This window comes from Manis pentadactyla, chromosome 13 (assembly GCF_030020395.1).
Source record: "Manis pentadactyla isolate mManPen7 chromosome 13, mManPen7.hap1, whole genome shotgun sequence".
Taxonomy (NCBI): Eukaryota; Metazoa; Chordata; class Mammalia; order Pholidota; family Manidae; genus Manis; species Manis pentadactyla.
The window spans coordinates 53,204,332-53,229,257 of NC_080031.1; the positions used below are offsets into that span (position 1 = coordinate 53,204,332).

Sequence of the window (24,926 nt, forward strand, 5' to 3'; positions counted from 1 at the left end):
AAAGTGTAGGCAAAGGGTCTGTTTGTGTTTATACAGAGGATCAAAGCCTAATTTGGATACCCCAAAAATGAACTAATATACGATATGAAAAAGAACTTCCAACATCAGCACTCTCGGGAAGACTCATGCCAGAAGATGATAAGCAAAAAAAACCCCAACAAAGACCATCGCACAGCTACAGGTGTAGATGCACTCATTACACCAATTCCTGGACTTGCCAAGGGAATCATGAAGGAGATATCTAAGCTGGCCTGTGCATACAGTAAAACAACAAATTTGACTGGATCTATACTGTTGGAACTCAACCAAGAATTAGGAGAAGTGCAAATTGTAGCTCTCCAAAATCTTACAACCACAGACTATTTACTGTTAAAAGAACATATGTGATGGGAACAGTCCCCAGGAATGGGTTGTTTTAATTTATCTGAATTCTCTCAGACTGTTCAAGGTCAGTTGGACAATATCCACCATATCATAGAGAAGTTTTCACAAATGCCTAAGGTGCATAACTGGTTTTCTTGGTTTCACTGGAGATGACTGGTAATTACAGATATGCTTTGGTTACATAACTGTACTCCTATTATGTTAATGTGAGTGCACAATTTAATTAGTAGTTTAAAACCTATAAATGCTGAATTTACTCTACAAGAAGATATGTCAAACAAATAATCAATCTTCCCAGGTTTTCTTCTGCCTGCTACTTCTATAGCTTTTCCTCTTCCTACCTAATTACAACCCTTAAATAGAATTCGTGCCACATATCTAATTTACGGAGTATCATAATTCTTCCAAGTGGTAAAGACACCTCAAGACAAATGCTGCGCATAGAAGCCACAGGGCATAAATATGCAAAGAAGTAAAAAGCTAACCTTTTCAAACAATAAGGCTTCTCTCTCACTTACCAACTTAACATTTCCCTGTATGGCCCCGGAAGATGACTGGTTAGCCAGAGATGGGTAAGATTCCTCAAGGGAGGAACAACCTAAGACAGGCACAGTCACAAGGGGGCCATCAGGTGAGAAAATCGGGATCAACAGAGGTGAGGCTTAGAACCTCACCCCTCCTGTTCTGAGAGAAATATTCTGCATCCATGGATGTTTTATTGCCCTTGTCTAGCTTGGATTAACACATAGTCTACAGGCACACACCTGATCATCTACATTTGCTCTCTTACAACACCAAACTATGTTTTCTACCTTTATCTCGTATCTACCTACCACTTCAGCATTTTATTAAAAATAATAATAATAAAGGGAGAGATGTATTATCCACATATAAATCAAGTATAAAAATCAAATGACTATTCATATTTGAACTGACTGTTTATAGTTCATAATGCATGAACAAAACCGAAAGCTTCTGTGATGAGTGCCCTTGTAATGTTCACCATGTAACTTACTCACTATGTAAGAATTTGTACTCCATGTAAGAACTTGTTCATTACGCATTAGAAGATTAGAGACTGATGAAAATTAGGCTTGGGGTGGATTAATGATTGTGCATTGAGCATTGACCCCCTATACAGAATTTTATTGTTGTTAACAACCATTTGATCAATAAATATGAGAGATGCCCTCACACAAAATATATATATATATATATATATATATATATATATATATATATATATATATATATATATATATATATAAGCACACTTCCAATTGTAAAATAAATAAGTAACCGGGATGTAATGTGTAGCATAAGGAATATAGTCAAAATATTATAACAACTTGGTATGGTGATAGCTGGTACCTAGAATTATCATGTATATAAATGTTGAATCACTGTGCTGTACACCTGAGGAAAAAATATATATATACGCCACTCAAAAAAAAAAATACCCACAGGATATTATACACGGTGTTCTATACCTTCTCCCTATCATTTTATTGTATGCCAGAGATTTAACAGTATTTGGACAAGGTTACTAAAATAAATAATGTTTCTTCAAAAAAAAAAATAAAATAAAATAAAATAAAATAAAATAAAATACCACACAGAGTATTTCCACTGCCCTAAAAATCCTGTGTGCTCTGGCTATTCATCATACAGTATGTAGCCTTTTCAGATTGCTACTTTCACTTAGTAATACGCATTTAAGTTTTCTCCATGTCTTTTCATGGTTTGAAAGCTGATTTCTTCATAGTGTTGAGTTCTAAAAATTAAACAAAAGCTACAAACTATTCTAAGCTATTCTATCTGTAATGGAAAATGTATTTAAAAAATTTTATGCCACAAATTAGGAAAAGTTATGCAATATAAAAAACACTAAATTTCAGAAGGTACAACACTATAATATAGAAATGTTTTAAAATGGGACTTAATGTTCAACATGTATAAAACTAAAGAGTTCTAATTAGTCCACTAAACAGATAATTTTCCACACTTAAATCATTCTGTGGTAGCCTCTGCAGAGAGATTTGTTTCTTAAAATTTTATTTTACACCATACTGAATACTAGATATGCTGAAACTGAGGAAGAAAATGAAGCCAAGTGTGGAAGGATTTTGAATCTCAAAAGGATATAGACATGGACTTATATAGGCAAATGGAAAAGATCAAATTAATGCAACCCATAAACAGATTATAATATACAGAATAAGAACGGTAAATGTAAAAAAATGGAATTGGTAGCATGTAAGAAATGATGTTCTCTTTGCCCATTTAATAAAATTTGCTGGGAAACTTTCATATGTATCACTTTGCAGAATTCATCTTATCTCTGCACCAATTAGTGCAGAGATAAGATTAATATAAAGGGCATTTAATGACTAAGAGACCTGCAAAACCTATTATTTCCAATTCAGCTTCAAACAAGCTGTACAAAAAACTGAAAATGAATGAAAAAACATTTGAGTATTCATTTGGGGCCAAGTCCCTGACTAACCCCTGCATAGCAAATGCGCAGGATGGCTCTAAAGGGTAACCAAGGCTTTGAAAACTTAACTGACTCTGGAACTGCCCACCCATAAAATGATACAGAATTTGCACTCTCAGCATAAGTGCTCATAATCTTATAACAATGAAAATGAATCAGAAACAGTAGCCCTGTGACTGCAAAGGAAAGATACACTGAATCTTAAGGCAAGGAAGTAGAAATCCAATCTGAAGAGAACAAAATTGTAAAAAGGAATGAATAAAGTCTCCAAGGCCTGTGGGGCACCCAAAGTTCTAAAATTCATCCAGAAAATAACTGAAGAAATAATGGCCAAAGTTTTCCAAATTTGGGACAAATGCATGTACAGATTCATGAAACTCAGTGAGTGAGTTCTATAACACACAAACAGGATCTGTATGAGAAATTCAAGTACTGATTAAAGAAAGCAAAGTCCCAAATAAATGGAGAGAAGTCACTTTCATGGCTTGGACTGCCCAACAGACTGAGGATGTCAGTTCTTGACAAAATGATTTGTGTGTTCTATGTGAACCCTTTTAAAAGACCAAGATTTTTTTCCACATAAATTAACAAGTTTCCCTTAAACTTTATGTGGCAACACAACGGAATTAGAATGGCTAAAACACTACTGGAAAAGCAGCAGGAAGTTGTAAGCATCACAGCATCTGCTTTTTAAGACATAGTCACCAGTATCTACAGCAAACAGTACAGCATGGGACAGACACAAAGATCAGTGACACAGAGTAGCAGCACTAGAAACAGAACCATACAAATGTGACAAGATGATTTTTTGACCAAGGTTACAAAAGTGATTCAGTGGAGGAGGAAGAGCCTTTTTTTATAAAATGGTGCTGGGACAAGTGGACATGAGTAACCAAAAATTATCCATCTAAACCTTAAACCTCATACAAAAATGAAGTGGATCAGATATGGAACTACATGTAAAATCTAAAAGTATAAACTTGAAGAGAAGAGAGGAGAAAATCTTTGGGACTTAAGAGTTAGGTGACAAGTTCTTAGACATGACACCAAAGGCAGTCTCCATAAAGGAAAACAGCTGGTATGTCTGGTTCATAAGAATTAAAAACGTTTGTTCTGTGTATGACCATGTCAAGCGAATGAGAACAACAGGCCACCAACTGGGAGAAAATATCTTCAAATTACATATACAACAAATAATTCATATCCAGAACATATAAAGAGCTCTATCAATAATAAGCAACCCAACTAATAGAAGGGCCAAAAGCTTACACAGACAACTCACAAAGGAAATACGCAAATGACACGTACAGAAAAAGATGCTTAGCAACACTAGTCATTAGGGAAACGCATGTTAAAACCACACAAAACACTACTGTGTTCTGTTAAAATGGCTTAAAAACACACTATCAAATACTGATGAGGATGCAGGCAAACAGAATTACTCATACATCAGTGGGAATACAAAAATGGTAAGGTCATTATGAAAACTGGTGAATAGTTTTTAAGGAAGATACACTCTTAAGCATTTGTATGAAAAAGACGAGAACAATTTATCACAAAAACCTCGACACTAATGTCACAGCTTAACCTATAATCAAAAATCATGTGAAACAGCATAATGCCCTTGAATATATGATACACTGAACTGTTCTACATCATGAAATGGAATAATCAGCAATAAAAGTAATAGACTATCAATATATGCAACAACCTGTCTGGGTCTTAAGGGAATTATGTTTGAAACAAAAAATGTAAAAATCTCACAAGTTTATATACCAAATGACTCCATTTATGTAAAATTCTTGATGTGAGAAGAAAAATAGAGATGGGGAGTTAGGTAAGTGGTCACCTAGAGTTAGGGAAAGGAAGGACAGATGTAACAAGAGCCACATGAGGGATTTGCTTTGAAAACAACATCTCTTTATCTTGATTACAATGATGGGCATATAAATCTATACATGGTAAAATGTCATAGAAATATACATGAAAATATAAGCAGAATGACACCTGCCATAGTAGTGAAATCTGAGTAAGGTCTGTAGTCTGGCCTATGGTGTTGTTCCAAACAATTTCCTTATTCGGATAATGCGCTGTGATCACGTTGGGGGAGCTGCCTCATGGGGTTTCTGCAACTTCTTGTGAGTTTATGTCAACATTTAAAAGGGTTCTTTTTTAAGTTCAGCAAATCTTAGATAATATAAACTAAAAAAATTAAAGACCCCATGCAGACACATCATAATCAAAATGCTGATTCTCAGAGGTAAGGAAAACAAATCTCAAAAAGGAATGAGAAATTATTCTCAGCCTCCATTTATGCCAGTCACTGTACTAGGTGCTTTCACCTGTGTCTGTTACCTTCACAATTCCCATTATTTTAGGTAACATTCTCTCCTCTTTGAAGACGAGAGCACTGACCCAAAAGTGTGCAAAACTGCTAAGAGTTGGTAAAGAACTTAAGCCCAGGTCTACTCTACTGAAGTCCAATTTTTTTGTATACATATGTAAACCTTTTCAATACAGCTTCCTAACTAATCAAGAACATAGTATACATACCAAGTGTAAGTATATACCCCTAATTGTTTCAGTACAAACTCAGAGGACTATAGTGTGCTACTCCTTTCTACCCTACACCATTTCAATGATTAAAAAGAAATGATCATGTTAAAGCTAATTTGCATCCGTGAAGATACATTAGATTACAAACAACAGTAAAAGACTGGCTAATTGAGGCAAAATGATTTATTGAAGGGTTCGTGAGCATGCTTAATCAATTAAAGTAACAGCTAAACCAGCCAAGTCCTTCAAAAAAGAGGAGCTGAAAGGGCCAGTAGTGGTGGCTCAGTAGAGGCTGGCCTGCTTCACTTTCACTTTTCTGGGGCCTGAAATGTCTGTTTACTTGCAGGAGGTTGTCTTACTGCGAGAACGTTTTTGGTCTGGCAGGGAAACGTTCTCATCCTGATTTTCTCCTCCCAGCTCTCAGGCTCTCTTCTTGTGCTTGCTGAGCATCTGAGCAAATGCACGGTTGAAAACGAGGCAGCTGAAGCGCTCACGGGCCACATTTTCCACGTGTGCCTGCAGGACCTCCAAGCTGCGGAAAACCAGGCAGCAGCCCAGGCACCTGAAGCCGCTGTCCGGGGTCCCCAGCCCCTGGGGTGTCTTGGCCCTGGAGCTCTCCTCCTGGGCTGGAGGCTCCCCTGCACTGCCAGCCCACTCCTTCCCCTGCAGGGTGTTGTTATCTGAGCTACACTCCATGTCAGTGAGGCGTTTCGGTGGAGACACATAAGAGGGTCTTCTCAGAAAAGTATTCTGGCTTTTTGGTGTTAAAAACGCCCCAGATGTTTTTTGGGCCACTTGAGAAAAAACACACTGCACCATTTTGGTCTTTTTTTAGGCGGGCTCCAACACTTCCACCCCACCCCACCAGACAGTCACATCTCTTTTCAGAAAGACACACCTGTAATAAATTTCCCTGATGGGTGCTGTGTCTGTGTGTTGTGGGAACAGAGAGAACTCACCCTGCTGACTCACAGGGACTGGAGAGGAGGTAGAGGAGGAGGCGGAGGAAGAGGGAGAGGAAGAGGAGGGAGAGGAGGAGGAGGAGGGAGAGGAGGAGGAGGGAGAGGAGGAGGAAGCTTCCCGCTCCTCCCAGACCTGGGGTGGAGTCATCTCAAGGGCCCCAACACGAGGAACATCTTCAGGTAACTTGGTGATTTCTGGGAAAAGAAGTTTCAAACAAGAAAACTAGAGTAAGTGTGTGAAGTCTGTAGGAGTTGCGATGGTCATGAGAATATTCCTATGTACCCACATGGCCCCCAGGTACACATGTATGTGAAGTCAAAGAATGCCGTGAGTGGTACTTTATCTGAAGTATGTTTGTGGTTTGATTCTGTGGGAATGAGGGTGTGGAGCTCTATGTATGTTCTGGGACATAGCTGGTGAGTGTTTCTCACATAGGTAAGGGGGTGGTGAATGACGGTGTACATGTGTGTGTGGTGAGACAATAAACGTGAGTGGGGTGGTACACGTTCTTATTATGAAACATTTAAGATGGAGTGTGTTGGAGGAAGTGTGTGTGGGCTCCCCAGAAGCGCAGCTCCCTGAGGGGCTGAAGGCTTTGAGCTGAAGGTTTTATGGGTGAGGTGGTACGTGGGAAAGAAAGACTGCACATGAAAGTGCATTCCCATCAGGGCATTAGGAGTTTTTGAGCGCGTACACTGGCTCTGAGGGAGCTAAAACAAGCTACCTGTGTGAAAGGGTGCACATTATTATGGGTTAGTCTGTAGACAGCAGAGTCTGAGAATGATTGCATGAGGAGGGAAGGCGCAAGTGTGTATCTGTGTAACAATTGTAGAGAATAGGAAAGACGCATCTGGAATGAAGGCTTGTACATATGAGAAAGTGAAAAGGAATAATGCGGCTGTACCTGGTATGGAGGAATATAGGGTGTATGTGTGTGTGTGAGAGAGAGTTTGTGCTGATTTTAGGGAAGAGGTGGTAACTGAATTCCCACACTGTTATCAGCACAGCCCACTGCCTCACTCACAGCTGTCACAGTGTGCATATGGGGAACTGTCCTATCCTTGAAAGCACACCCCAAATTTGTCCCTCCACAGAGGCCTCAGTCTTACTTCCTCTGCCCTGAAGCCCTTTCCTCTTTTTGAAGGGAAAGTAGGGATTGGGCTGACAATCTCAGCTACTCATCCTGTCCAACCTTTGTGAGCTTCCTTATCATCCTCATCAGCAACACAAAGCTTTCCTCTACATTTCCAGTAAATAGATTATGCCTTTAAATTCACAAACTTAAGTAAATAAGTAGGTAAATCATTATTCCTGACAATATAACAAACACACTCAGCCCCTTCCCCTGTTTAAAAACTTCAGTTACACCTGCAACCCAATGTTTACTTCTCAAAATATATCCACTTTCTCTTTTAGGTGGTTAGAGAGTGTCTGGTGGGTAACATTGCTGTGGGGAAGGGAAAACAGTGTGTGTTGTTTTTTTGAGAGAGCTCGTGTGCATACCAAGTTTGGCAAGTATAGTTTGATGTATATGTGCCTGTCATGTTTCTTCAACAAGTTTAGGTTGGAGTCTAGAGATGAGATGGCCCGGATGTGTGAAGGTGGTGTGGTGTGCTGGGTGACATGAAGCATAATTTTGTATTTATGGAGGCAGTGTATCTTCTATGTATTTATGAATAACCTGTGCTTCATATGCTGTGCAAATTTCAGTAGTTACATAATATCTATTTGGTTTATAGGAAAGACTGTGAGGATTTGAGTAACTTTCTGAGATGTGTTGAGACCACAAAAGTGTAATAGAGAGGCCACATGCAGGCTAGAAAGAAGGGAGATCACCAGGTGGATGGTGGAATTTGGGGATTATGTGAAGGGACTAAGAGCCTGGGAACAGAGAGGAATTTTAGTGGCTGTTACACATTTGTGATGGTTTCATGCCCTATTAGTGTGAAATACCAAGTGCTACAAGAGTGGGATTACCTGCGGGGTCAAAGAACATGGTACTGAAGGAATGAGGTCTGAGCAAATTAGAGGAATGTATGTGCAGAAAAGTGAGGGTGTGATGGTGTAACATGTGGATATCAGCTTAGGTGTGTGTGTGTGTGTGTGTGTGAGCAGCTGTTGGTGTGATGGAGTATCATGTCTGTGTGCTTATGAGGACAGGAGGTGGGTGGAGGCAAGAACTGAGGGGCCACTTTCAAATCTGTGGCCACTCTTCATGCATGAGAGGACGCACATGAAGGAGCTTTGTTCTCTGTAAGACAGGAGGAAACTATGGGTTCCTGCATGGGTGCTTCATTCTGGACCTTCCTGACTCCCTCCAGCTGATTGTGAGAGATTTGTGACACTGTGACCAGTGGAGCACATCTCCTCAGTTTCAGGCTGAGATAGTCTGCCCATTTCTCTGTCACTCTGTCAGCTTTGTTACCTTTTCCAATATGGCCCTGTCTGATACGCTTGCACTTTTGGGCACTTGTCCTTGTTCAGATTTCATTTGAATCTCAAGCTTGTGCCTTATGTACATGCATTGACTATTACCGAGAGCAGAAAGAAACATTGTTACCTTTCTGTGTTCTCTCATGTCTGGACAGGGGTTTGTATCACCTTCTATCTCGTCAACCAGAAAATCTCAGGCTGATATCTGGGCCATTCTCACATGTCCCGTTCCCGCCTCCGGTTTAAACACCTTTACTTACCGCTATTCTCGTAGTCAGAGAGAGAGGAGGAGTAATCTGAGGTACAGGTATTTTCTAATTCCTTCTGGGGAAGATTACCAGGCTTTCCAATACGCTTTTGTTTCTTGAAGATCTCTGTTAAATTGAACGAAAAGTAAAGAAATATAGCCACTCTTGTTTTTTTGCTTTTCCAAGTTTTTCCTTAAGGTAAGACTGATACACATGCTCTCACGCCACCACCTTGAAATCCACTCTCGAAATATAGTCACTCTTTCATCCAATCCATTCATTTCGATTTCTCTGTGTCAGACATGCATGGAGACTGCAGTCTCTTTTCTGGCAAGAGCTCCAAAATACAAGTACACAATGGTTTCTAATTTTGCCAAACTGTTAATAGCTAGGTGGGTATAAAATGCATATATTGTCTCTATGGACATGCTTGCAGTGTGCCTTGGACCTGTGCTGCTACACAGAGTACAGGTGAGATAAAATATTATAATATCGGTTTACCTGACTACATATGTCATTGGGTTAAACACATTATGTTTTCATTGTCATAGTAAGAATAATGTCCCCCACCCACCAAACATACCTGTATCCTATTCCCCGGAAACTATGAATGTTAACCTTATGAGGCCAATGGGACTCTGCAGAAGTGATTAAATTAAGGAAGTATTTGAAATGAATTCCTTTGGATGGCATGGAAACAGAGCCCTAGGCTCCCAAGTTGCAGAGGAGAAGATTGTAACTGGGCCCAAAGTATACCTTTCTCTCTGGCTGAGCAGAGACACTGACCTAGATTTCTACAGGTCTGATCGGCCTAGACTTTAGCAGCTCTTCCCTTTTACTCACCAGCACAAGAGGCTGAGAGTCAAGAGAGGAGCCAGACATGTAGTATTCGGATCCACAGGGTCCATCATTTCCCTCAGGACCCACAGTTTCATCTTCCAAATACCAAGGCGGTGCAACCGATGCCTGGAGCATTGAGACTCCTGGAAAATGGAGCGAAGTAACAGAGCAGCTGGTTCCATTCTGTTCCCTCCTACTCTTCCTCCTAATGCACTATACCCACTTTCCCTCCCTCATGGAAATACTCATTTTGCCCTAAGCATTTACCTTTGGCTTGGGCAGAGAATGGGCCTATTACAGCTTTCCGTGTTACTCTCTGGACCCTGTAGTCCAGGCTCCTCACACTTACTCACCTTGCTTAAGACTTTTGGTAACAGCTGCTTTCCTCTACCATTTTTGAGTGTGGGGATGTGCCCTTTGCATTCCCCCTCCTAGATTTACAACCTCACATGAAACAATTGGTGAATTTTTATCTTTGCAGAATTTATTTTATATTATTAGTCACTGTCTTTGTTTTGCTGACCAAGCTCACTTTTCCTCAGTGAATTAAAATGACCTTCATATCTGATGAATGTTTCAGGTGTGTACATCGTGCACACATTGCAGCAGAATGGTGTGATGAATGTCATGTGCGTTGTGTGCATAAATTCTTAACCTGATGGTTTAAACTAGGTTAGGGTTTAATGTGTGACTGATCTGGTGTTTGCACAGTTGAGTATGGAGTGAGTCCTGTGTGCGTGAGAATGGTATGTGTGCTTTGTGTCTGTGTTTCAGGTTAGCACATATCTATGTGTGCATACTGCGAGTCCTACAATTATGGATTTGTGTGTGCACGTTTCACATGTTGTTAGGTGGCTTAGATGTGCAACAGAACTATTGGGAGTATTCTCTTTGGGACTAGTGGAATTAATGTATCTGTGAAATCTAAAGTAACAGAGAAAGAACAGAAGGATATGAGAATCAATGGCTGTAAGAGAAAGAATATGAGTTTTCAGAATATAGAACTGTTTGATTCCAAAGTAAATGATGGCACAGGAAAGAGTGTTCAAGAATAAATGTAGAGCAACATGTGATTGCATTACAATGTAAAATCTTGAAAGATTGAAGTCTATAGAGTTGAGATAGAATACGGACACTAAAGCCTAGCACTTTAACTCAGAGGCGTTCACCAAACAGACATATGTCCATATAGCAAAAACATGTAATAGAATTTTCAGAATATCTCCTTTTAGAGTAACCCTAGACTGAAATGTAACCCAAATGCTCATAAAAGTATAATCAATAAAGACACTATTTATATGCCAAGAATGAACGAACTACAGTCACATATAACACGGATGATGATTACAAACACAGGTACAGAGAGTGAAAAGAAGTAGATGGAAAGCATGTGTTGTGCACTCTTATTTACATAACATTAAAACATAGGGACAACTAATGCAGCACTTTGGTAATCAGAGGAATTGTCACTCTTTGGTTGGGACAAAAACAGATTAGAGAACTTAGATGCATGTGAAAGATGACAAGGAAGTGAATGATGAAGGCAGGGGGTGCTGATGGGTCTGTATAGTGTTGAACTTGAGAACATCAGCTATGAGAAGGTACCTCTGTGCTGGGGTCTTGGACCAGGTGTGTCTATACTCAGGTCAGGACCTGAGGATCCTACAATGTTGGGCCTGCTTTAGGCTATTAGTGCTGTTACACCTTCTTGGTAAAATAAAATGTCCTTGCCCAGTTCACACTGACATGTTCTTCCATGTTTCTCTGATACACCTCATCCCTTAGATCCTCTTCCACCATTTCCTCAAATAACTCACTGCTCTCCCCTTGTCTCCTTTTGCTCGCTCCAATCCTTCCAAGTATTTTCCCTTGCAATTTACTATTTCTGCTGGGGATCATATTAATGAAGATGGAGAAGCATCTTGACTTTCTGTACTGTGCAGCCTTGTGCTGACTGATGAGCAGAAACACTCAGTTCATCCCTGGGCTCTGCCTAGATCCCCACAGTCTTTGTATCCCACTCAATAGTCCCTTCTTACCAGCACCAGCAGGCTTGTTCTCACAAGGGACACAGGAGACACACTGTGAAGCAACAGCAGCAGCTTCCATTGCTTTCGGACCTGGTACATATTAAGAAAGCCATTACGTTAGAAATTACTGTCTTTCTCTTGGCTTATTTATGCTATATATGTGTGTATGGGTGTAAATTTGTTTTACATGCTTCATAGTTTACACAAAATATATCTCTGAATACGCACTATTTGTATTGAAGTTGAATTGAAGACAGACTCACTTTCCAAGACTCCCTCCAAGGCCCCACTGGGGTTTGCTGAAACCCAAATGTCACGTTCCCTTCATGAGCTCCCACTGGGACCTTCGGTTCTGGTCCTGATCTGTCCCCTCCCACTGCTGATCACTGACTCATCCTCATAGGACTTGTTTACTTTTTTAAACCTCACAGTCACAACTATTTCAGTTTCCCATTTTTTCTAGAAAGAACCGAACTTTCTCAATTCAACCATTGTGGTTAAATGTTATTGTATGTACATATGTGTGCAAGTGTGTGTGTATGTCCTGCTGGTTTCTTCCTTACATTTCATAAAGGAGCCTCACATTTACATCTCTATGCTCTGAGACAATGAAAGAAAGGTCTTCATGTTGGAGACAATCTAAGAAATCAAGTCATTTTCTACTGACTTCACACTCTCATCCCTGCACCTCCAATTTTAGGTTCTCAAACATTTTTCCTAATTATTTACTTACATCTATGAGCCACATGTTCTTCATAAACTGGAAAAAGTATTATTGGAAAATGTATAACAATATCCACTTAACAAATGCCCTCAGTTTTGTAAAAAAAGAAATAAAGAGAAATACATTATATAACTAAAGTTATAGTAATCAATCATTACATCTGTGATACGGTAACTGAGAGCGGCACGATTAAGGGAAAACAGGTCCTACGCCTCAGAGACAAGGACCTAGTCACAGAAAACTGCTCTTGACCCTCAGATGATCTGATCCTTTAGAAAGACCGGTGCACCCACACTTCTCCTCCCTCCAGCCTTCCTGCCCTTTCTCTCCCATAAGTAGGAATACTTGCTCTTTTTCTTTAGAAGACAATTTTTAGATCCCCAATGCTCAGAGAATATCACTGGCACACCTCCTGACATCCTGGCAGCTTTGGGGGAACGTGTGGTTTCAAGATGTTTCCTTTTCCATTTGTGCTTCATGGCTCAGCACTTCAGAGAAGTGTGCCTTCCTCCCTGGAACTCTGCTGCCAGAGGTTCAAGTGATGGCACCCAACAATCAAGTCAGTATATCCAACAAGCAACTGGAAAGGCTCTCTCTGCACTCACTATCCAAGAACAACAAGCAACTAGAGAGGCTCTCTCCGCACTCAGTCACTCACTGGCCTGGCTGGTGCTTAAGTACAACAGGAGGGCCATTATGATGTGAGACAGGGATCCAGAGCATTCTGACATGGGCATCAGAGCAAACCACTGAGAGGGGGGGGCCCTTTTACCCAACACAAACTCTTATCAACTTGAATTTTTATCTTGCACTTCATATCAAAACTTGAGAACCAGTGATGTAGATTAAACAAAAGATCATTACTTTATGTATCTAGAGTAACCACATTACTAAATCTCCTCAAGGGTGAGAATAAGGCATTACCAGAACCAGGCATAGAACCTTTCTGCCACATATAACATGGTAACTATCATATCTTAGCAGTACCATATAATATGTACACAGAAAAGTTATATGTGGTGTATATGTGTATAGTGTGTTTGCGAACACCTTGTGATCCCACACAGCTCCAACATTTATTGAATTTTCTCCACTATAGGGAACAGGCTCATGTATTTCAACAACCCATTGTCTCTTTTGAAACTCTCTTCCCCATCACTTCCCCAGAGCCTTCAGGGAAATAGGAAGCCCCTGGCTTTACATCCGATGGCCGTCATTGTGAATCCTGTGCTTGTCAAGCATGAAGGCTTCATTCGCCAGCTTCTGTTCTAGGCCCCAGTCTCCTGGAAACCAATGGGTTCTGCACAGGGCTTGAGCTCTAGTTAGCTTCATTCTACTTCCAACTTCCCACTGACTGTCTGCACCCTGAGGAGCAACATGTATTTCCTTCAAACTGAGCAGTTGCTCTAGAGCCAGGCAGTGATCCAGCCAGCTGCAGCATTCTTTACCTCAAGTAGGTCCTGCCTCACGCTGTTCCACGCACATGGGCTTGGACTCTTGCAGCCACTAAACAGTAGGCACATTTCCCAAGACAGTCTCAGCCTTGTCAGCTATTGGAAAAACCCAAACCAAAACTTAGATACTATTTTACACATACCAAATTGGTAAAAATTAGATCAACCTATACAGATAATTGTAAGGATATGGATTTAAAAAGGAACCTTCATGATATAAAATGAAATATTGACCTATGTAGCTGTGTTGGAGAACAATTAGCCAATATTTAATGAAATTTAATATACATGTAACCTATGAGCCTATAATCTCATTCTATAACATGATCTTTACAAGGGTGATATTCAGAGTATTATTTATAATGGAGGGAAGTGGCATTTTAGTTTCTAACTAAAAAAGAATGGATAAGCAACATATGGTTGATAAATACAACAGAATACATTTCCAGGAATAAAAGCCACGCCCATTAATACTATATGCCTATAGGGCAGGGCATCAAGAAGGAATTGGATATCAGGAACAAAAAGAAAATATAAATAAATGAAATAACCATAAGCTAGTGACTAAAGAGCATTCTTAAGTTAGTAGTCAATAGTTAACTAAAGACAGAAAAAATCTTTCTCAAAAATAAAATGGTTCAGATTAGATCTAGAACTAAGACAAAGAATTATTCTAAAGATGCCCTATAGTATGAGCTTCCTATTGCTGTTACAGCAGATTACCACTGTGTAAGGGGCTTAAAATACAAATTTCTTATCTTGCAGTTCTGAGATCATAATTCCATCATGGGTCTTACTGCCTAAAATCAAGATGTTAGCAGAACTGGTCCCACCTGGAGGCTGTAGGGGTGAATCTGTCCCCTTTTCCAGGTTCTATAGGCTGCCTACATTGCTGGCACATGTTCATTTCCTTCATCTTTAGAATACGTCACTACAATATCCACTTCCACTGTCACATGGCCACTCTGTCTCTCTCTCCCCTACCTCCTCCCATAAGGACTCTAGTGATTACATCATCCCCACACAGGCAATCCAGGATAATCTGCTCTTTTCAAAACCTTGAAATAAATCCCACCTAAAAAGGTTCTTTTGACACTTGCAGTAAACATATTCACAGGTTCCAGGGATGAGGAGGTTGACTTCTTTTCCAAGGGGGTGAGTGGAGAGAGATTTTTTTCTCAGCTCCCACACCAATACAAGCACAGAGTGTCAGAGTAAATTCACCAGCAGTAAAATACAGTAGGCTGAATGAGAATGGAAATCTCTAATTAAACAAGAGCAATAGTAGAAAAAGAGCATAGCAACTAGATAAACATATTGAGGAAAACAAAGTTGAATAAAATAAAGAAAAAAAAACCTATTTGAAAAATGTAACCCAAGGAATAGACAAAGAAGTACATTAGCATTCTTCATGCCATAGAACTGGCAACTGGCTTCAGTACAACAAGGGTGTCAAGACAAGATGACAAGCCAAAGCAAAGAAATAAAAATGGAAAGTGGGGGGCGGGGGGAATAAAAAGCTAAACAAGGTCAAAACAGGATGAATAAACAACTTAACACCAGAAAGAAACAGAATAACAGAATGAATCTTCCAACTGAAAAACTGACATATCCACTTGAGAGCAGTTATAAAGGGAAGGACAAATACACAATGAGAAGACAGATAAAAAAAGAAAGGTGAAATGATGTAACGTAACAATAAAAAGGTTAGCCAATAAACCAGACAATTATGCAAGATATGCCACAGTAAAACACCCCTTGCAATGAAGACCTGAAACCACAAATTCCTAAATTGCAGTTATTTATTTTCCTTAAAGGATAAAACAAAATTCTTCAGGTATCCTAAGAGGAAACGCAAGTCATGGCAAGTGCTAAACATCAAGCTGGCTTTACTCTTCCATAAAGCAACATACACTGCTTGAAAATAGTAGAGAAATAGTAGAGTATCTGCAGATGCTGAGAAAAAGAAGGTGTAATACTGCAGTATGATCTGCAGACAAGATGTTTTCTTTTCAAGTGTAAAAGTAACTGGCAGAAGTTGTCAAATGTGCATAAAAAAATTATTACAAGAGTCATTCCTGAAAAAGTCACTTAACTCTGCCATAGAGCCAAATCAAAACATGAATGGAAATGCCATGGAAAAGAAACAGAAACAAAACACAAATGCAATGCTTCATGCCAAAATACACTACAGTATTGACTATAAGCACCTGAGGGTGGAGATGGGAGTGGGAATTGATTGAACCAACTGCGTTGCACTAATTCTTATGAAGAAAGTTTGGATATTGGGACCTCAAGGGCCAATCTAGGTCCCCTGCTCTAGACTTTGTCATCCTTTTCTGTCTTTCCCTGTGCACAGCACTATCTAAAATCTAAAGTTCCCTGTGCACCATGTTTGTCATCTCCGTGCTTTAGCTCAGTGTTCCCACAGCTTGTGTAAACCAAGTGGAGAGTATATACACATGTGCTTGCACACGCACAGCCAGTAACCAGGATCATATACAAAGCCTGGAATCTTGGTTGTGTCTGTGAAGGGGAATCCCAGAAGCCAGGAACTCAGGGATGAAGACATGCCCCCTTCTGCAATGCTGGAATTTTAAACTTACAGGTATGCAATTCCTAGATTTACCAGTATCAGAATTTTAAAAAATAGGGCTTGAAAGAACTGTGCCTATAGAGCCCATACATACGGTCTATACAGGATAGGCTTTGTAAGGTGAACGGTCACTGCTCTCCCCAGCACTGGGGCGCCAGCACTCAAAAGGCAAATGAAGGGGGACTATGCAGGTGGAAGGCAGTGAGGATGCTACGGGCTCTGACAGCGGAGCCCTGCAAGGGCGCCACAGAGGCCGCGCACCTGGGCAGCACGGCTGGAACCGGATAGGCCGCGGCAGGGAGCCAGTGCTCCCCGGGGGGCGGGGTCTGTCTGTCAGCGGGGGCGTGCACGGCGGCCGGGCGGCTCGGCTCCTCCGGCGCGGCCGCTGCCCCGCACGCGCCCGGGGCCGGGCTCCCCGACGCTGGGCCAGAGGCGGCTGTCGCTGGGGGGGCCGGCCCGGAAGGCGGCGCGGGCTCGGGGCCGGTGGGCGGCGCCGCGGACGCTCGCGCTCCTTCCAGCACTCGGCCGTGGCCGGCGGGCTGTCCGGTCCTGGAGGTCACGCTCAGGCACCGCCAGCGACAGCCAGGGAGCCCGCCAACCTATCCTCCTCGGCCTCCGGGCCTTCGGCCGCCATCCCCGTCCTCCGCCTGTCTGAACCTCGCGGCCCTCCGCCTGGGAGGCCACGCGCCGGGACGGCCCCTGGACAGCGGCGTTGGCGGCAGCGGGCTGCTCCGGGGGCAGGGGGCGGGGACGGAACGCACGGTCTCAAAGCCTCTGCCCACGGGGGCAGACCCAACAGGCAAAGACATTCCCTTGCTCCCTGTGAGGCCAGGTGGGGGAGGCCGTTGCCCCCTAACTTTGAAGAGCAAAATACATCAACAGAACTGTTCCTGTGGCCAAAGATGGAAGTTTATATTTAGGAATTTAAGAATTTTGATGTAAAACCTTTCTGAATGTGTAGGCTTCTTAACCAACATGCAGAATCTAATTAGGTGCCTCAGATATTTAATGGAATTAAGTAAGTTTACTGGTGCATATTAATTCCTAATCTAACATTTTTAGTGCCATTCCTGATGGAATTCACAAATGGCTTAAAAACATGCAAGAAAGAAATCTCCCAGATGAGCATTACTATCTACAGAGAAGAGCTACACTCTGGTAAATTACATCACAAATTTAATTTTAAATAAAACTGAGTACCTCCCTCCCCACCCCTAACCACTATAGCTGTTATATTATTGAAAATACTGACTCCTGAAGAAGACACCTTTTGTTCTTAATGAAACAAAGTCTTAAAGTAAAGACATCACTTTACACTACATCAAATTGGTAATTAATGAAGTCTGGAGAATAAAAATGCTAAAATGTTATTTATTTATTGCAGTTCTAATTGAACTAACTGGATAAGTCTAAAGGGGACGGGTTTAATGTTTCAACAAGAATTCTCATTTCTTCAGCTATCTGTCATCTGAAATTTCTGATGATGACATTTTGTCATTTTTGATAACCCCCTTTTACTGCATTTTGGGAGTAAAATAACAAGAGATGCTCAAGACTAACGTACTGAATTAGAACTCAGTAATGGAACAACATAAAGTGTTTACAAGAATTAATAAGCTATGAGGCTACTTTACCAATTTAAAAGGTGGACATCAGTGACACCTATTTAAAATCACTGTGTGCAATGAAACAGAACAAAAACATAATATGACAAAGTGACAGAATCCTGATCGGGTCATGATTTGGAATAATTCAGTTCAGGGTCTTGTCAGTAGATGGAATTAAATCTTGAGATGGAATTAAATCTCACTGATCTTGAGCAATCCTTATCACTATACAGTCTTAAGTTTCCTCATCTGTGATAGGAGAAAGTTGGGTCAATGAAATCTAGGTAATTATCCTGCTTTAATGATTTCCATATTTATCTGACAAATAATAACTTCCACTGGGCCTGTGAGCACAGCAAAACTTAGCTGAGTCTGATTAAATTCTTTCAGTATTGCTGTAGGGAGGCAAATTGTCATAACTCTGTCATAACACGTGTAATAAAAAAATGGAGTCAGAAATCTCAATAAAGAGGTCACACAATATAATCAACTTACATATTTGGGGAGTGATCCCATGGAATCTATGCTAAAATACACAAACAAATGGAATCCTATTTATATTAATAAAAAATAAAATGTCTAAGAATAATCTTAGGAACCACTTCTCTAAACCTAAACCAGTTCAGGAGGAAGGACATGGAGACCCAGAACGGTGAAGAACTGCCTAGAGACAGAGTAAATGGCACCTTCACAGCTCAGATCCTGGCCTTTACATATCCTAAGTCATGCTGCTTTCTTTTTTCTACTCTACTGTGTTAACTCTCCTCTCTTATAAATAAAGGAATACAAGAAACTGAATGGCCCAAATTCTATTGCTCTGAATTTAACTGGAAATTATTACATATAAAGTACACCACAAATTGTTCATGACATATGCAAAACCAGAAATGTTTAAATAATTTTACTATTTTAAATGAAGTAATTGAAATGTGTTTTTCTATGCTCCCTCCTGAAATTGCAGTAAAGAGATTTAAGAAACAAAAATGCATAAGCCAAAAAGGACAGAGAACAGGAAAGGTGATTACAGAAATTAAATATAAAATTTGGAAGATGGATATACTAGTATTAGATGACTTAACCAAACTTTAGACTAGCCAGGAAAATAATAGAGAGCAAACACTGAAGAATCAGAGAAAAATTAAGGACTTTGGAGGAACAGCCACCCTGAAACTGGGCTACAGATCCTCTGTCCTATCCTGTGGATAAAAAATCAATTTTCCCCCTCCTTTGAAGAAAATCAGAATTTTCCTCTTGGAGAGATTTAACAAGAGAGATGCAGAACTGGGAAACACATGGACACCAGTGAGGATGTGGAAACCAGACTGAAGGAGATTAAAAGAAATTCTTCCTATTAAACGGTGAGTTACAATGTCCTTCCTTCTACTTGGCCTGAGAATACCAGCAGCTAAAGTTATGCCTTTTAAGTACTAGAGTGGATAGTTCCTCTCCAGGGAATCTCACCAGCTCCAAAGAAAAACCTTAAGACATTGAGAGTTGGTATTTGACAATAAAGAAAGGCCCAGACCTAATACCTACAATGAAGACCAGCAAATCCATAAGCTACAACCATGCCCAAAATTACAATGGCCTATTTTAATGTTCCACGGATCTTTCTGAAAAAGTATAAAGACTAGATTAAATGAAGATGGTGATTAGGTCAAAGCAACGATCAGAAGAAAAGTGTTAAATGATTTACTAGCTTCAAGAAAATAGGGAAAGTAACACATCAATAAAATTAAGTGATATAGATGGCTATAAGAACATCAGATTGTGGAAAATAACTTATTGAAAAGTTCAAAATCTAATGGGAAACAATTATATTTAAATACAGTAGCTGGAAAATAAAGTTGAAAAAAATCTATAATCCCTTTATTCATTTGTTTAAGACTATTCAATGAACTCCTAGAGATAAAGTAGTAAAGACATAAATTTTCTTTTTTGGGAAAAGACAAGATCAAGGTAAAGAAATGAAATAGTGTAAAGATTGTATTAGAAGCTAAGAAGAAAAAAGAAGGGGATATGACATTTTGGAAGAGGACTGAAATTGTAGGTTGGGTAGCCAGGGAAGGCTTCACTGTGACTTTGCAGGAAAAGACCTGAAGGAACTGAGACAATCTGGAATCCCAACATATGAGATGAAAACATTGTACCAAGAGAAAGAGGAGCCAAGTCTCTCAAGAGCATGGCTGGCCCATTCCAGGAACACTAAAAAGAAGTGTTCAGGAACTGAATAAATGAGAGGAGTATAAACTTAGGGAGGTAATAGAAAAGAAGAGTGGTAAGCTCCTCCGAACAGACGATGAAAGGGCCACACTGAGATGGAAGGAGAGGCAGAGTCAGTCTTGCCAACAGCCCTCCTTCCAGGACAGTGACCCACAGTGAGGAGGGAGTTCACACATGTGGAGCTCTCCACGAAACAAGGGGTATGTGCCCCACATCAGGTACCCAATCTTTGGGACCTGTACTGGAAAGATGAACCCCAAAACATCTGCTTTGAAAACCAATGGGACTTATTTCAAGGAGACTCAAAAGGCTATAGGAAATTGAGATTCTGATTTCAAGTTTCAACATAAACTTGTTCACCCTGGGACCAGTGCAAAAGCAGCAGTTTGAAATACGTCCAGACTGTATGAGACAGGGATTCATTTGGTAACCTCAAATAGTCTGCTGGAGGAGCTGGGGCCTGATGGGATTCTCTCAGGCAACTGAAAACAGAGTGTCTTACATACATGTATTAGATTAAAAACTCCTGTGGCTTTAACTCTGTATCTGGAATTCTTTCCTTTGAGAAGAGGACACACACACAAACACACACACACACACACATAGCTTGGCATATATGAATCTCATACTAACCACAAACCAAAAACACATAATAGATAACACAAAAAATAAAGTGGCAATGTTAAGAGTAGACAGAGAGACAGGAGAAGGAGAGGAGAGAGGAAGGCAGCCGCCCACCCAGTCTCTGGTCAGAGACCGCCCTGTCTCCTTCAGAACAATCCGTTCAGTGGTCCAGCACAAACTGATAAAAAGAAGATACAGTCACTGGGACCTTCCTGATTTTAAAGCATATGCACTTACGAAAGACCTTGTTGTTAATGACCCTGAAGCCACCATATCATTATTGTATCATTTACATTAAAGTTTTGATCCCACCATGAATCTCTCTTGGACGTTCATGGGAAAAAATGACAAACACAAACTTGTACAAAGAGGCTGAAGAGGAGGAAACAAGACATCCGAAAGACAGTCTGAGAATGAAAAAATGGGAGGAAGGAAGCCAAATAAAGCCCATAAAAGACACAATGAAAAGCCCAATGAGTGGCTACCCACCCTTGGGGTCAGCCTGCTTCTCTGTCTCAGGAGTGTACTGTCTTTTGCTTCGCTAAATAAAAACACCCTGCAGCTTTAACTGTCTACTGGGTCTCTAAACTGAATTCTTTCCTTCAAGACAAGAACCCAGGAGATCCACAATGCACACTGTCCAGTCACAAAAGGAATCCAGCCATAACATTAAAGAAAAACACCAAACCACAAAAGAGCAAGAGAAGAAAGGAACAGAGAATAACTATCACACCAATCAGAAAACAATCAACAAAATCGCAGTTAAGTGCATACCTATCAATGATTATGTAAATGTAAATGGCCTAAATGCCCCAATCAAAACACATAGGATGGCTGAATGGATAAAAACAACACCCATCTCTCTACAAAAGATTCGCTTCATATCTAGAGATACACAGAAATTCAAAGAGAAGTTATGGAAAAAGTTATTCCATTCAAATGGAAATGAAAAGGAAGATGGGGTAGCAGTAATTATATCAGACAAAAAAGACTTTAAACCAAAGACTGTAAAAAAGACAAGGGCATTACATAATGATAAGGGGATCAATCCAAAAAGAAAGTATAACATTTAAAAGTATTTATGCACCTAATGTAGCAGCACCCAAATATATAAAGTGACAGTTAACAGGCATATAGGGAGAAACTGACAGCAATACAATAATAGTAGGGGATTTTAATATCTCATGTCAATGGACAGATCACCTAGATTGAAAATCAATAAGGAAACATTGGCTTTAAATGACACATTAATCAGATGGACTTAACAGATACACAGAGTGCAGTCCTTCGAACAGGAGAACACATATTCTTTTCAAATGCACATGTAACTTTCTTAATGATAGACCACATGTTTGGCCACAAAATAGGTCTTCATAAAATTAAGAATATTTAAGAAGACCGAAATCATATCATCTTTTCCAACCACAACAGAATAAAACTGGAAATCAGTTACAGAAAAAAACTAGAGAAAACACAAAGATGTGGAGACTAAACCACATGCGCCTAATGAAAGGTTCAGCAAATAAAGGGAAAATTAAAAAAATACCTGGAGACTAGTGAAAACAGAAATGCAATGATTGGGAAACAGAAAATCAGTACTAAGTAGGAAGTTTATAGGAATACCTCAAAAAAAAAAAAAAAAACCAAGAAAGATCTCCAATAAGCAATCTAACCCTGTACCCTAAAGGAACTAGTAAAAGGAGAACAAAGCCCAGAGTCAGTAGAAGAGAATAATGAAGTGCATAAATAAATGAAATAAAGACAAAAAAGAAATAGAAAAGGTCATTGAAACTAAAAGCAGGTTCTTTGAAAATATAAACAAAACCTATAAGCCTTTAGGTAGACTCACTGAAAAAAGAAAGAGGACTCAAAAAAATAAGAGAAGACATCATAACTGATACCACACAAACTCAAAAGGATTGTGAGAAACAGCCACAACCAATTATAGCCAACAAATTGGACAACCTTGAAGAAATGGAAAAATCCCTAGAAACATACAATCTTCTCAGACTGAATTCATGAAGAAATAGAAAAATTACTAGAAGGAAATTCTGAATCAGTAATCAGAAAACTCCCAACAAAATCAAAGGCCAATGACTTTGTGGGCAAATTCTACCAAATAATGAAAGAGTTAATACCTTTCCCTCTCATATTCTTCCACAAAACATAAAAGGAGAGAGTGCTTCCAAATTCATTTTATGAGATCAACATCACCCTCATACCAAAACCAGAGAAGTACACCACAGAAAAAGACAACCATAGGCTAATAACCCTAATGAGCACAGATGCAATAAATCCTCAAGAAAGTATTAGCAAAATGAATTAAACAAACATTGAAAAGATCATGCACCCTAATAAAGGGAGATATTCAGGGATGGCTTGATAAAATGAAGGATGAAAATTATATAATAATTTCAACAGATGCAAAAAAAGCCTTTGACAAAATTCACCCATTTATGATATGGTTTCTGGGTACATAGGAAGACACACGCTCACCTCTTCCCATAGACACACAGAATCTGCAGCTCCTGGTGCAACAAAAATTTCTGAAATACATTTGCACACTAAGCACTCCTAAGTACAGGGCTAGTAAGAGACTGCTGCGTGGAAGCAGGCAGGAGAGGCTGGGACACAGTCTCGCCATGAACCCACCCTGGGGCGGGCAGCCCAGTCAAGAGCTTCTCTCTGAACACGAAGGGTTTGAACCCTACATAGAGCGTCGCTAAGCTTAAGAACTGCCACTGCCAGAGGCTCTCACAAAGCCCAACTCACTCCACTTGGAAACAAGCTACGGAGTGACACCTCTCCCTCCATGGGGCCCTCCAGCCAGACCTTGAGTTACAGCAGTTTCACACAGAGCCGCCATGCAAACAGGCAAAGACATGCCATTCCGGACCCAGCTGTGAGCACAGTCTCCCTGATGCCAGCAATTCTGCCCGCGGACCCCTCTGTGGCTGCAGATCCTGGGCAGAGCCCCCCAGCGCCCGCGGCCCCACCAGCCCCTCAGAAAGCCTCTCGTGCTGAAGGGCCGGCGGTGGAAGCCCCGGGCCCAGGCCGCTGCCTTCTCGGCTGCAGCCTCCTGAACAGAGCAACCTTCCCTTTCACCAACCCTGGTCCCCTGAGCTTTGGCCTTTCGAGGGCCGGGCAGCCAAATGTGGGCTGGGAAGCAAGCTGCGGTGGGAAGCACTGCTGAGGACACACGGCCCTAAACATGGCACCCTGGGAACCAGCCCTCAAGGAGAAGGCTCACAGCTTGGGAAGGTTGCGCGGGACTCACCTGACCCAGCCGCCGATCCAGGAGCGCTGGGACTCTCCGCGGATGAGGTTCAATGCTCATGTAAGAATAGGAATAGGTTAGCATAAGAGTAGCCATCTTAAGGGCCTAAAAGCCATTTCCTGAGTGTGTGTGAACTGGAACTGGGTAAGGCCAAGAAAAACAAGATAATCAATCATGAACACTGGAATAAGGCAGCGGTGACCCTTGGTCAGCTAACCTTGGTCAATTAATCCTACATACCAAGCTTATCCTGTGGAACCTCCCTGACAATTGAATAATGGTCTTATCTTGCTCTTGCTTAACCCCAGGATGTATGTCTTGCAAGAATAATGTATAGCTGTGTAAAATTACTATGAGTTAAGTACTTTGAAAATGCTATATAAACCCTTGACTCTGAGTGCTTGGGGTCCTTGTTGAAACCTGCTGTGTCGGGCAGACACTTGGACCCCAGCTAGCTGGAATAACAATAA

At 40.7% G+C, this 24,926-nt stretch overlaps 1 long non-coding RNA gene across 1 annotated transcript; it reads right to left on the reverse strand.

Moving 5' to 3' along the window:
- Positions 1–4,723: 4,723 nt before the first annotated feature.
- LOC118913465 (uncharacterized) lies at positions 4,724–24,515 on the reverse strand. The gene is made up of 6 exons (XR_008993212.1): positions 24,457–24,515; positions 14,124–14,225; positions 11,961–12,041; positions 9,925–10,064; positions 9,094–9,207; positions 4,724–6,594 (listed from the first exon to the last, which is right to left on the reverse strand). It is a non-coding gene; the product is annotated as an uncharacterized LOC118913465 (long non-coding RNA).
- Between the last annotated feature and the right edge of the window lie 411 nt (positions 24,516–24,926).